We start from the raw sequence: 15,543 nt of genomic DNA on the forward strand, positions 1-15,543 counted from the left end.
AAAAATCCATCCAGAAAAAGATATACTGACCTATCCCCACAGTGCCACCTCACTCACAGCATCCTCCCACAGAGGAGTTTTTTTTAATTTTAACAAATCCCAAGTGTTTAAAGGAATTAAAATACTTTTAGAATTATCTTTGCAGAGCTATCCTTATTAACTAGATTTCTAAGAGATATCTGTCAGAAATACTACATACATGATTCACCTACACTCCTGTCCTTCTAAATATGTCTTGGTTTTTCATTATGCATTCCAACACCCAAAAAGTGGTCAAAAATTAGGAGAAAGTGAACTTTACAAAACAAAATCCAACAGCTCATAAAAGAATAACAGACATAACCAAATAGAGTTTACTCCAGAAAAGGAGGGAAAGTTCAGAATTAGAAAATCAATTAAAACTCCTTGTAGCAAAGGATTGATGTTTCCCAGGTTCTTCCAAAGATACACACTGGCAAGAGAAAAAAAAAATGGAAAAAATGAACAACATGAGGCAGTATCTGCATGTAGGGAGATAGGAATTCCTGGCTAGTGCAGTGGTAAAAGCATTTGATTCTTCTGGGAAAGCTCTGGCAGAGATTTTAATGTACAGTTCTTTGTATCATCAGGAACATCAAGCATAAGCAAAGGAGAGCTGGGATTCTGCTAAAAGAGCCCCTTGGTGTCATTGGGCCAATTCCCCTAGCTACATGATCGTGGCTATAAAGTATATATGTTTAGTTCCCTAGTCCACCCAAAAATTCTGTTAACTACGTAAAAACTATGTTTTATTTGGTTTTGTGAATATTATCTGTTTGTCCTGTCTTTAACTTTTCATCCTGAAATAACTTCAAAACATTCAAAAAGCTGCAATATAGAATTCCTGTATACCCTTTACTCAGCTTCCCCAAATGTGAGTATATTATATAATCATAATAAAATCATTAAAACCATAAACTTAACATTGATAAAATACTACTTACAATTCTACAGATCTTACTCAAAGGTTGCCACTTGTCACACTAAAGTCCTTTTTCTGATCCATGATCAGCATCCCTTTGGTCTTCTCCATACTGAGACCATTGCACAGGCATTTTCATGACTTTCATGATTTTGAAGCTTTTGAAGCATATTTGCCAGATATTTTATAGACTCTTCCAATATGGACATTTTTCAGATTTAAATTCAGGTTATGCATTTTTAGCAGAAGTATCCCAGAAGTGATGTATGTCCTTAGCACATCATTTCAATGGTACCTCATGTAAATATGCCTCACTATTGGTAAAGTTAGCTTTGATCACTTGTTTAAGATGGTGTTTGTCAGATTTTTTTCCATTTTAAAGTTACTATAGGGACGCCTGGATGGCTCAGTCAGTTAAGCATCTGCCTTCGGCTCAGGTCATGATTTCAGAGTCTTGAGATGGAGTCTGGCATCGGGCTCCCTGCTCAGCAGGGAAGTCTGCTTCTCCCTCTCCTTCTCCCTTGCTCATGCTCTCTCTCTCTCACACTCTCTCTCTCTCAAAAAAATAAAATCTTTAAATGAATAAATAAATTATAAATAAATTATAAAATTATATTTCATGTTTAAATTATTATTCATCTTGTGGAAAACACCTTGAGACTATGCAAGTATCTTGTTTCTTGTCATACCTTGCACAACAAAATCTAGTAGCTCATGAAAGAGTAAGACACAACCAAATAGTTTATTCCAGTTTTATGCATCCATTGATAGATCTTACCTGAAACTGTTATTACTGTGGCATTGCTAAATGGTGGTTTTATATTTCCATCATACTTTATTATTAGTTGTAAAAGACTTCCTTTAATAATAAAATATATCAATCACACCTGAAAAGTCAGCATCATGCTCACATAGGAAAACTGGAATGAATGAGCCTCATGAAAGTCAGACACAAGTTAGGATGTGACTATCATCATTATCATTTGATATCATTTGATATCATTTGATATTATTCTGGAGGCACAGAAGATACATTTAGTCAAAAGGCAGGAACATATAAATATAAGAATGGAGGAATTTAAATTACAATTACTTTGAGATGATGTGATATATATCTGGAAAACCAAGTACTTCAACTGAAAAATTACTATAAATGAGAAAAGTACTGGAACTACTGACACAGCTACTAATATAAGTCAATCTCCTCTTGCAAAAGATAGGTAGGTAGGTATGTAGGTAGGTATAGATTGATAGACAGACAGACCTCAAAGGAATTATGTTAAATAGAAGAAGCCACACACAAATAGCTACCTTAACAACTAGAAATTTATCCTACAGATACATTTAGGTAATGATGTTGGATACAAGAACTTCATTGTAACACATTTTGAGCAGAAAATAAAAGCAACAATCCCCCAAAAAACATTATCAGGTAATAGTTAATAAAGTCGTATATGACTATATAATGGAATATGATGCAGCCAATGTAAAGAATGAGGCAGCTCCATCTGACATGAAAAAATCTCTAAAAGACATTTAGGTGAGAAAATCAAGACGGAAAAAAATGTGAAAGGGAGGCTACAATATGAATGTAAAACATGTATATGCGTAGCCATACACATAAGAATGACACAAAAGAAACTAAATAGTGATTGCCTCTGAAAAGGCAACAGAGCATCTGGGGGGAAAGAGCAAAGGGAGAGTTTTTAGTACATACGTGTTTGGACATACCCCACATAGGTCTAAACAGGTCAAAAATCTAGTTGCAACTAATTTAGGAGACCTTACCTTCACCCTAATATTACTTACATCAATCTTCTATTTTAATCTGTGTTTATTTCCACCAGTAACCACCCTTACATGAAGCTACAGAATTAATTTTTGAAAGTAATTTCCAAAAAAACCCAAATATTTCACCAGCTTTTAAATTGAGTTTACAGTGTGAGTGCAGTATCCAGACAGGTGTTTTAAATATTTCTCCATTGCTTTAAATATTATAAAATATACCTTTCAAGGAGAAAATTGATGGCAGAAATTGGTACATACAAATGTGTGGCATATTTGATATACTATATGTATGCATATCTATTATACCTAAAAAGCATGCACAGGGTCTACAGTATGTCATGTTAACCCTTTCTAATAGTTATTTGAAGCTGATCAACCTTCAAAACACAAATTTGTTTTCAATGACAAGGATCATAATCCAAGTCTAGGCATTGGCTAGTTATTATCTGAGCTGTAGTAATGGCTCTGCACTACAAAATGTAATCTTCCCAAATGTCACAGTAAGTTATGAATATCTGAGCAGCCTAATGCACTTTACTAGCCGTGAAATGTGAAAATGTAATCTTATTACCTTTTTTATGGTTGTATTTTTTTGAATAATGTAGCCTAGAAACTGATGTATAGTCTTTTTCTGCATTTTAGCATGATTTGGTCTCCTATGCTATATAGAACATTTTTCACAACTCTCCATTTCAACATATTTTAGTCTTGGCCTGAACTTCATAAACAATTTTTATAGCAACCTTCAGGGTGGCATAACATGCTTTCTATAGGTTATAGTTTAATGTACAAGATTATAGAAATTTTAAAGCATATTATTCAAAGAATTCAAATAAACCTTCACAAGTTTTGAATTAGGATTTTAATTGGGCATGATGATTGCTTTCATCAGTGGTTATATTAATAAAATAAGCTAAAATGTCACTAAACCTAAGTCACTTGTATTTTCAGAAAACAAAGAAACACATACGGACCAAAAATAATTATCTTCTCTTCAAAAGATTTATATAACTGGAAAGACTATAATACATAGAAAATTCTAATACTTCAAAGTAAAGCTATATTTTCCCTGGAATCTTGCTAAATTTTTCCTCAAAGATATGGCCAGAGTAAGGTATAGCAGAAAAACTGGACAGAGTACAATCACAGCCTATGCCCCTAACTAGATATTTTCTATTTCTTGTGACAAATCACCTTTTATCTCTGGACCTGTCTACTTGTTTGTAAAACAAGCCAAGTAAAAAGTAAGCTTCTTTTATTTATGTACATCCTTCAAAGATGTATTTACTTTTATTTAAAAGTGCTAATGTCAAGGTATCCAATTTATCCCTAAAAATCCATCCCTAAGTGAATGCGACCCTATACATGTTTATAGTCACTAGAAACTTACTAATAGGGAGAAGTTGAAGGAAAAATACAACGGTGTGGCACAGGTTGTAATGTCTCCCAATTTACATTTTCTTCTTCCATAACAAGAGTTTCTAGTTTGGTACATGAGGCCCAGGCAAAAAATATCACTTTCCAGAAGTTTCACTTTCCTTGAAGTTACTGGCCATGTCACCAAGTTCTGACCAAAGAGGACAGGCAGTAATATGTGCAACTGCTGGGCTATTACTCTTAAAGGAAAGAACACAACTCATCTTTGCAACTTTCCTCCTTACACTTACATAAGCTACTGAAAAACGGCAAGAACTAGAGTAGCTGTCTTGGAATCTATGCCATAAGTCTCATGTTGAATATAACAGAGCAGAAAGACCTATTGATCCTGACAACCCATTTCATAAAGCATTTGTCCCCATAAAGATCTATACATGAATATTTACAGAAGCTTTATTATAATCACCAAAAACTATAAAGATTCAATGTCTACCAGCTAGTAAATGGATAAACAAGTTGTGGTACAACCATACAACAGAATACTAATCAGCAGTAATAAGGAACAAGTTACTGATAGCATTAGCAAGGCGAATTAATATCAAGAACATTATGCCAAGTCAAAGAAGTTAGACACAAAAGCTACATAGTATATGATTCCATTTATATGACATTCTGGAAAAGGCAAAAGTATAGGGAGAGAAATTGAATTCAGTGGTTGCCAGGAGCTGGGGACAGAGGCACAGAATTAACCACAAAAAAACATGAGAAGACTTTTGGGAGGTAATGAAATTTTCGGTATCTTGATTTACTGGATCCACAAATGTATCCATCTGCCAAATTTAACTTCATAAAACTATACACCTAAAAAGGGTGAATTTAACTGAATGTCTAAATAAACCTAAAGTTTAAAGTAAATCTTAAAAAAAAAAAAAAAGCTCAAGCATTGTCATTTGTACTAAAGACAAGAGAAAAGATCCTCCAACTAGAGGCAACAATGTAGAATTAAGATGGCAAAGTCACGGAATACAAGGAAATTAGAAGAAAAATTTCATTATCTATAAATTACTCAAAAAGCATATTTTACTGATAATGAACTATCATCCTTATAGTTTTCAAAATCCCCAATAGTACTAGAAAGTAACAAATAACAGTTCATCTCTCACCGTTCATTGTACCTTTCATAAGAACTTAAAAATTTCACTGAACTACAATGACATGTCTACAAAAGCAGTATTAAGCAAAAAGTTTCCATGAAGTCTGAGAAATACTGGATTAACAAGGCTAGAGATGTTTACAGGATAGAATTCCCAGCGATATGCTACTATATATGTCTCAAAAAGACATATAACCAATGAATGGATTTCCCAAAATTTACTTAACGATAGAATCTTTTTTCTTTTCTTTTCTTCTGATAAGAGCTTTTCAAGGAATAACATTCTTCAAAAGCTTTTTTGAGAAACACTGGATAATATAATTGTGTTCTTGAGCTTATTATATGAATATCACAGAATTATCTATGTTTTAGGCAAATATTTAGTAGGCCTTTCAAATTTTCAGGTGAATGGTTTAAAGTAACCAATTTGTTTTTCATAAGTTCCTTTCTATGATTCACAGACTATAATAATCAAAGAAAAAGGCATCTTAAATTAAGATTTATTTTAGGAAAAAAGAAAATATGAACAATCAAAAGTAATCAAACTGTCCTGTCCCTTCCTCTACAATCCAGTCCACAAGTCCAGCATAACTTTCAAGGCTAGGTCATTAAGAACTTAATGGCTTCCCTTGTATCACTCATTCTAAGAAAAATTCAGTCACCATGTCATGAAGATATTAAAGCAGCTATATAAAAGGCCCATTTGGAGAGGAACTGAGGTCTCCAGCCAACAGCATGCACCAACTTGCCAATCATGTAAGTAGCCTTGGAAGCAGGTCCTCCAGCCCCACTTGAGCCTTTAGATGACTACAACCTCAGCAAACATCTGAAATGCAACCCCATGACAGACTCTAAGTCAGAACTGTCCACCCAATTTGCTCCCAAATTCCTGACCCACAGAAACTGTGAGCTGGTATTTATTACTGTTTTAAGCTGCAAAGTTCTGGGAGAATTTATGACGCAGCAGCAGATATCTAATATGATTACAAATCAATCAGTTAATAGTAGTTGGGAGAAACTTTTTTACTCTATATTTCGGTACTAGTTCAATTTTTTTAATCCTAACACAAAATAAAATAAATAATAATTTAAAAATACAAACAATACAACATATATGCATTGATTACTGTAAAGCTACGTATTATGCTAAGCACTTTACATGAATTATCATCTTTACCTCTCACAAAAAAAAACCTATTATTTTCACTTAATAGATGAGGAACCTAAAACATAACTTGCCTAACTCACAAGGTACTAATGCAGTTAAACCAGGCTTTTGACATTGCGTAACAACTATATTTAATAGACTGTGACAAATAATACGGATTGACTAACCCAACGTCTCTTCCCCAAAGTCTTATAACTGATGAGTGAATATATATATTTATTCCAAGAGTGAAACAGGGGTGTCTGGCTGGCTCAGTTGGTAGGGCATGCAACTCTTGATCTCAGGGTTGTGAGTTCAAGCCCCATGTTGAGTATAGAGCTTACTTTAAAAAAAATCTTTTTGTGGAATACAACAGTAATTAGTTATTTAAAGCTATTAATTTCATGTATAAAAACATTACAGAATTCAAATACCTAAACCCCGCCCTCTCTTGTTTTCTGCCACTACCCAGATAGTAAAGATAAATCCTCTCTTTTCCAGCATCCTTAGCATCTGAATAGCCATGGGACATTCTGGGCAAAGAGATAGGAGAAGTTCTGAAAGGTGTTCCTGGAAGACTTCGGCTTGCTTTTGATAAAGGAAAACAGATGTAGCTGGCCTAACCTTTTGCTCTTCTACCTTCTTCCCTCCCCTTTGTCTAGAACAAAGATGTGATGTCCAAGGTGCAGTAGCCGTCTTGATATCATGAGGCTTACAGGCACAAGCACAGACAGTATGGTAGAAGGAAAGGTAGAAAGTGTTCAGCTCCTAAACCCTTATTAAGCAGAACCATTAATACCAGCAACTGCCTACCTCAAATTCCTTGTTATGTCAGAAAAATAAAACCTCTATTTCGTGCAGTTGCTATTAGATGTGTATTCCACTGCTTACAGAACACAAAGCTAATTAATATATAGATGTTCAAGAAATGGTGCATAAATGAAAGAGTGGGTTATCAGAAAAAACTATCTTGGACAACTCCTTGTTTTAGATATGATTCAGAACTCTGCATTTAAGTGACTACAATTCATTTTGTGTGTTAGAAAAATTCTTTTTATCATAGTTATAACCAAATACAATTAAACTGAATATACACAGAAGTAAAAAAAATATAGAGCAATTCTGTTCAATGAAATGCAGTATCTCTAGATAAACAACAGTTGCTGTTGTATTACATTTGTCTAAATAATAAAATATTTCAAGAAGGCTAATTTTAATGAGATAAATGATATAATAATACCAAATTTCCACAAAGATATCAGTGGATATTCTAGAATCAAAAGAGTAAAGACTTCAGGAATTAAATTCATTTAAATGAAAGAGTGCAAGCTCTGATAAGTAAGAGGAAGGTTTTAAAGTCTAATAACAAAAAAACTGAATATACCTTGGGGACTATAACTGTGGTAGGAATTAATTGTAATACATATCTTTTAAGAAGAAGAAGAATACTCAGCAGAATATGCTAAATCTCTACTAACCAAAATGTTTGAAGAATACAGAAGAAGCTCTGTTTACTGAGTTCTCATTATTATCATTTGAGAATTAAACAGAAAAAATTTCCTATCTCAAATAGTCTATGCTAAATGTTTAAATATATAGGAACAGATACCCAGGTAGGAACGAACTTACATAAAGTTTAGGATCATTTAACCTGAGTGAATTTTAGTTTCAAATATATAAGAAATGAGAATAACTACTATTGAAAATATTTAGACAAAACTGAAAAGACAGTATCAATGAAAAAAGCAGCTGATATGGCAAGAGGACAATTCTGGCAATGAAAAGAGAAAAATGAAATTGAGAAAAAAGTATAGCCAGGCTTTGAAATCATACTCTACATCTCTGTATTAGGAAGAAGGCAAAGGAAAAATTCAAACAAGAATGGCTAACAGTATGAACTTTGGCATGAAGTTATACTCTATAATCGTGGATACTGGACAGTTCTTTTTTCATCTCAAATATCCAATCACTCTGAGAGTTGGGAGGCACACAGATCTCAGTAAAGGCAGGACCCAATAATTCAACCACTTATAAAAATATCATCTAAAAAATTATATACAGAAAAGCTCAGAAAGATATAAAAATAATATCTTGCAGCACTCTTTATAAAAATAACACATTGGAAATAACCTAAATATCCACCAATACAGAAACAGATATATAAACAATGGTATAACCATATAAGAGGGAATACCATGTAGCCTTTAAAAAGAATATAAATCTATTTGTGCAAGATATTCAAGACCTACTACTAAATTTACAAAACAGTAGGTACAGAATAACATTTATTTAATAACACAATAATATTTAAATTAAAGAAAGTGAAAATTCAGCTTCAGTGGCAGTATCAGGCCAAAACATGTTGCTTAGTTTCAGCTAAATGTCCACTTAAACATCACTTCAGGCATTCCTAAAGTTTAGGTGATAAATGATTGTACTATCAAGTATATTAACATCATAAATAATCAACATAACAATATCAGTAATATGAAAAGGATAAGTCATTTGGATTTAATACATTCACTCTCAAATACAGGCATTTTGGTATAAAAATCTCTTTACATGTATTATATATTAAAGTCTATCAGATATCTCAGGAATAAATGTAGATTTCTTACCGTAAGAGTTAAATGCTACTCGAATTAGTTTTAAGAAAGCTATTGATTATACACACAAAAATAATTGGGAACACGAGCGCCTGGGTGGCTCAGTCAGTTGAGCAACTGCCTTCAGCTCAGGTCACAATCTTGGGAGTCCCAGGATCAAGTCCCGCATACAGCTCCCTGCTCAGTGGGGTGTCTGCTACTCCCTCTGACCCTCCCGCCCCCCCATGCTCTTTCTCTCTAGCTCTCTCTCTAATAAATAAAATCTTTTAAAAAAAATAAAATTGATAACACAAAAAACTAAATAACAGGAAAACAGACTGTCATTAATGTGAGTTTAAAAGCTGCAGGAAGAAAAAACACTGCAGGATGAACATTATATCCTTTTTTAAAGCAAAAAAAAAAAAGTGTTTACAAATAGAGTAAAAGCCTGTAATAACTGAATTCAAATAACTGGTTACTATCCTCTGCCCCACACTCTGCCATCAAAAATCGAAAACGGTTGGGGTTCCTGCTTGGCAGGAAGCCTGCTTCTCCCTCTCCCGCTCCCCTTGCTTGTGCTCCCACTCTCGATGTCTCTCTCTGTCAGATAAATAAAATCTTTAAAAATAATAATAATAATAATACCACCTTCACCTGGGAGTTATAGGAAAGCTGTCATCTTCTGCTTTCTTCCTAGTGAATGGTGAACATACTAGCAATAAACAAATTTAAAAAGCATATTCCACTTACAACAAAGTATCACCCTATGTAATGCACTAACTTAATATCAAAGTAAGCTAAAAGTGACTGCTCTTTATGTTGTACTTTTATCACTGTAATTTCTAAGTCCCTTCCTCATTATGTGGTATCATCCATTCTTAAGTCTTGACCCACAAAAAGTTTTACACTCCAGGGTTTTTTTGTTACTGTCATTTTCACCATGTGACTATATTCCCTAAAACTCTTAAATACCAAACAATAAAGATACACCTCATTCCTCAATGTCCCATCATAACTCTCATCATCATCCCTTTACTGTTATTAATTTAACTGACACACTACCTCTACTGACTATAATGACCTGACGCTTTTCCAATACCTTAGATATACCTCCATTCCAAGGTATACAAAATGCCCTACCATCTTCACCTTTCAGAAGAGTGCTGAATTGAAATCTGACTCACCACAGAGGGCATAATCACGCAATCTCTCTCTTTTTAAAATTACTAGTTCTTTAACCCTCCACTGAACAAGACAACAGAAAGAAGAGTTGAGATTCTCCTGACTCAGTTTCTGCTTCAAGACCATTTACTCTTCCACCCTTGGGAGAAAGCTTATTATCTTTAGAGGTTCATGCAATCAATCCAACCTTATCACCCTGAATTACTGCTTATCACTGTATCTTAACTGACTCCCCTTCACTCATTAAAGCGTTTGGGATCTCAGTCATAATTTTCCACTTCTTCTCATCTGTTATAATCTTGCTAAATTTCAGTTTCCATACAGGTGATGTATCTAATACCTAAAATATGGTTTCTAATACCTAGACTTCCTAAATCCAATTACTTTCAACCTCACCCTACCTACTAGGGCTACACCTTAAACCATGAAATTATCTTACCTGAAAACTGAAAATGCCAGTAACCTATTCTAATCATAACTTCGTACACCTTCGAACGATCTCATCATCCTTTTTCTGCTATAGCTGCTCTTTCACAGGTATACAGATCACAGACTGTATCTGGAAGTCTCTAAACTACTCTATACTACTATAGCTCAACTTAACCTTCTTCCCCAAGTTTTAAACTCACATGTCCTGCTGCTTGTAGACATCCACACATATTGCCTCAAAATAAACATGGCCAAAGCATAACTGATTATCTTCTCCCTAATCCTGCTATGCCTGCTACCCCAGTTGGTAATTCTACCCACACAGAAACGATAATGTCATCTTCAACTCTGCTCCTATGTACAATCTCCAATTAATTGAATGCTGCTGATTCTATCTCCTAAAATTTCTTAAGTTTGTACCTCTTCCCCTTTCCTACCTTCACTAAACTAGCTGGGAACCCCATTATTACACACAACTGTCAGTATACTTGATCTACTAGATTATATATCCATAAAATACAGAAGACTATACACACGGCTACAAAATTGGTCACCCTGTAGGAGGGCAGAGGAGAAACAGGCTATGGGGAGGAGGAGACAGAAGACAGAACAAAGTTTAAAAAGATAAAGAAAAAATAAGAACCATACCTACAATTGTATACATATATAACATGTATGTACATAAAATTATGTATGTAACTCTATGCATAAAGAAATTTTTATAACCAAAAGCAAATTTAGCCTAAGCTGAGTATATTTGTATATCCTGTTTGCTCTATTCTTTACTATAAATCTTTTTTTAAGCACTAAAAAAGGAAAAAAATTTGTTATTTCATTGAATTCAATTCCCTTTTTTTAAACTAGGAGCAAGTAACTGACAGCAATATTGTTGTGTATTCTTTTATTAAGGCTCCATTTGTTCTTTTTTAATTTATTTTTTTAGTAATCTCTACACCCAACCTGAAGCTTGAACTCATTACCCCGAGACCAAGAGTGGTATGCTCCTCTGACTGAGCCAGCCAGGAGCCCTTTAAGCCTCCATTTATTAATCATATTAAGAGAACTGATCAGAGACTACTCAAGCCAACTATGCAACAACATACCCAATAGACCCTGTGAAAGAATGGTACTTTGCATAATCCCACCTAAATCAAATCAATCTGGGGGGGGGGGGAAGCTACATAATATAGCCTCTCTGAAAAATTCAAACTGCACATGAAGTCTTGAAGAGGTTCTGAAGTAAAGAACCTCTTTAAATTTAACCTCTTTAAAGTTAAATCCTGTTTAACTTCACTGGGCCCATATGACCAGAGAATTCTTCCCCTACATAAACTTAAAACTTGTATTTTTGTAGAACACTTTTGGGGAAACAAAGTACATGTTACCAAATAATAATAACTGTAGTAAATTACATACGGTCAATTATTTACTTGACTCAGACTAGACATACTAAACACTAACAGCTGAGACTTTTACCAGCAGCATTCTACCTCTATGATCTCCTAGCTCCATCTTGTCTAATTTTTTTGAGGAGGGGGGTGTCCTTTGCCTATTGCACTCAATTGGCTCAAAAATGGTTAAAAATAAAACACTAATAATCCTTACTATAATAACCCAAGTCATTTACAAGAGCCATCAAATGTAATACGCACTCACACATCCTTCCAGCTCTTCTTCCCTGGCTTTCAGTTATTTATAAGTTTACTACTTTTACCATGTCAAGATTAATAATATACATTTTTTTTTCCAATTAAGATACTACTGAACACCGGGGCGTCTGGGTGGCTCAGTCAGGTAAGCCTCTGCCTTTGGCTCAGGTCATGACCCCAAGGTCCTGGGATTGAGCCTATCCTCCATCAGGATTCCTGCTCAGCAGGGAGCCTCCTTCTCCCTTTCCCTCTGCCCCTCCCCGTTCGTGCTCGCTCACTCTCTCTCTCTCTCAAATAAAATCTTTTTTTAAAAAAAGATACTATTGAACACACTAAGATACCAATTTTGAATCTAAGTTCCAGAATCACATGGTATTATATCATATTATAAAACATTATGATATACTATTTCTGTTCCAGTAACTTAACGTTTTTGATCAGGCTAGATATCTACTTTATTGATAATTAAGAAAACACTTGCCTGCAGCAATTTATCTAGACCAAAAGCAAAATTACACAATGTATTAAGTATATCATTGTACTCTCACCACTTTTTGTGCATTATTCTCCCTCTGGCATTCCTATCATCTATCCTCAAATGGGACAGTGATCTTATCTTTTCTGGATGCTCAATCATTTTTCCCCAAGAGCAAAACCCCACCCAGATCTACACTCTATTAAAGTTCCCAAAGCAAGAGATGCCTGGGTGGCTCAGTCAGTTGAGCAGCCAACTCTTGGTTTTGGCTCAGGTCATGATCTCAGGGTCGTGGGATCCAGCCCCACGTCACACTCTGTGCTCAGTGGAAAGTCTGCTCGAGGATTCTCTCTCCCTCTCCTTTCCTTCTGTCCCTTCCTTCACTTGCACACTGCGCACTTGCACATGCACGCTTTCTCTAATAATCTTTTTTAAACATACATACATACATAAACAAATAAATAAAGTACCCAAAGCAGAAATACAAATCAAAACCACAATAAGGTATCACCTCACACCTTCAGAATGGCTAAAAGTAACAACTCAGGAAACGACAGATGTCGGTGAGGATGCAAAGAAAGGAGAACCCTCTTTACACTGTTGGGAATGCAAGCTGGTGCAGCCACTCTGGAAAATAGTATGGAAGTTCCTCAAAAAGTTAAAAACAGAACTTCCCTACTACCCAGCAATTGTACTACTAGGTATTTATCCAAAGGATAAAAAAGTACTGGGATGCCTGGGTGGCTCAGTGGGTTAAGCGTTTACCTTCAGTTCAGGTCATGACCCTAGGTTTCTGGTATGAGTCCAACATCAGGCTCCTTGCTCAGCAGGGAGCCTGCTTCTCCCTCTGCCTGCGTGTGCACGCACTCGCTCGTTCTCTCCCTCTCTCTCCCATAAATAAATAAATAAATAAATAAATAAATAAATAAATAAATAAATCTTTTTTTTTAAAGTCCTGATTATTCAAAGGGGCACATGCACCACATTGTTTACAGCAGCACTAACAACAATAACCAAATTACGGAAAGACCCCAAATGTCCATCAACTGATGAATGGATAAAGAAGATGTGGTAATACATACATACACATACATTCACACACACAAACACACACACACATGCTGGAATATTACTTGAATGAAATCTTGCCATGTGCAACAATATGGATGGAACTAGAGTGTATTGTGCTAAGCAAAATGAGTCAGAGGAAAACAAATATCATGTGATTTCACTCATATGTAGATTTTAAGAAACAAAACAGATGAACATAGGGGAAGGGAAGGAAAAATAAAAGTAATACAGAGAGGGAGGTTAAGCCATTAGAGAGTCTTAATGACAGAGAACAAACTGAGGGTTGCTGGAGGAGAGGTGGGTAGAGGGATGGGTAAATGGGTGATGGGCATTAAGGAGGGCACCTATTGGGATGAGCACTGGGTGTTCTACGTAAGTGAAGAATCATTAAATTCTACTCCTGAAAACAATATTACGCTATATGTTAACTAACTTGATTTTAAATTAAAAAATAAGTAAACAAAAATTAAGTACACAAAGCTCCAATATTTCCTGTAGTATGTATGTATGTGGGTGTGGGTATGTGTGTGTGTACACATCAGTGTCTTCCACCCAAATTCATGATGTTTCTCATGGGACTCTCCTTCACCTTGAAGAAAGAAGTATCATTATGTTACAAATATAAAATGTCCCTCCCTCACTAACTGACGAAACAAGTACACAGAAAATCAGCATGAATTAGAAGAACTCGACATCATCAACCAGTAAGAACTGACACTTAAAGAAGACTCAAGGGTTGCCTAGTGGCTTAGTCGGTTAAGCATGCCTTCGGCTGAGGTGATGATCCCAGGGTCCTCTGTCTCTCCCTCTGCCCCTCCTTCTTTTCCCTCTCCCTCTGTCCCTTCTCCCACTAGTGTGCGCAAGTACCTGCTCTCTTATTCTGGCTCAAATAAATAAAAAATAAAAAATCTTTAAATAAAAAATAAAATGAAGACTTGAACCAACAACAGCAGAATACATATTGTTTTCAAGTGCCCACGGAATATATGCCAAAATAGACTACATCCTCAGACATTAACACAAACTTCTACAAATTTAAATGAACTGAAATCATACACAGTGGGTTCTCTGACTACAGTAGAATCAAACTAGAAATCAGTAACAGAAAGATAAAGATACAAAGAAAAAAATCTCCAAACATTTGGAAACTAAAATATACACTTCTAAATAATTGATGGGTGAAAAAGCAAGTTTTCAGGGAACTAAAAACATATCAAGAACTGAATCAAAATAAAAATACAACAGGGGTGCCTGGCTGGCTCAGTCGGTAAAGCATGGGACTCTTGAGCTCAGGATCATAAGTTCAAATCATACTGGGCTTAGAGTTTCTGATTCCATTTATATAATATTCTTGAACTGACAAAATTACATAACTAGAAAACAGACTGGTGTTTGCCAAGGGTTAAAGTGCAGCAGGAGGAAAGCAGATGTGACTATAGAAGGGCAACAGGACAGATCCTTATGTGATGGAAATTTCCATACACTGATTGTATTGATGTCAATATTATACTGTAGTTATGTAAGAATTTCCCACTGAGGGAAAGACAGTAAAGGGTACAAGGGATCTCTCTGTATGATTTCTTACAACTGCATGTGAATCTATAATTATCTCAAAATAAAAAGTTTAATTTAAAAAAATAAGTAACTCATGTGAGGTGTGACTTAGAATTAATTGTCATAGGATTAATTGTTCCCATTGAAAAGAAAAATAATATTAACCTAGATGAAGCTCTCAATGCAGGAAAGG

General features: G+C 35.0%; 1 protein-coding gene across 4 annotated transcripts in view; it reads right to left on the reverse strand.

The window, feature by feature from the left end:
• LRBA (LPS responsive beige-like anchor protein) overlaps positions 1 to 15,543 on the reverse strand; it is a 791,030-nt gene that overhangs the window by 645,587 nt on the left and 129,900 nt on the right. The gene's annotated exons all lie outside the window — the stretch shown is intronic.

Source organism: Ursus americanus, chromosome 13, assembly GCF_024610735.1.
Source record: "Ursus americanus isolate L20-20 chromosome 13, mUrsAme1.1.p, whole genome shotgun sequence".
In the NCBI taxonomy this organism is placed as follows: domain Eukaryota; kingdom Metazoa; phylum Chordata; class Mammalia; order Carnivora; family Ursidae; genus Ursus; species Ursus americanus.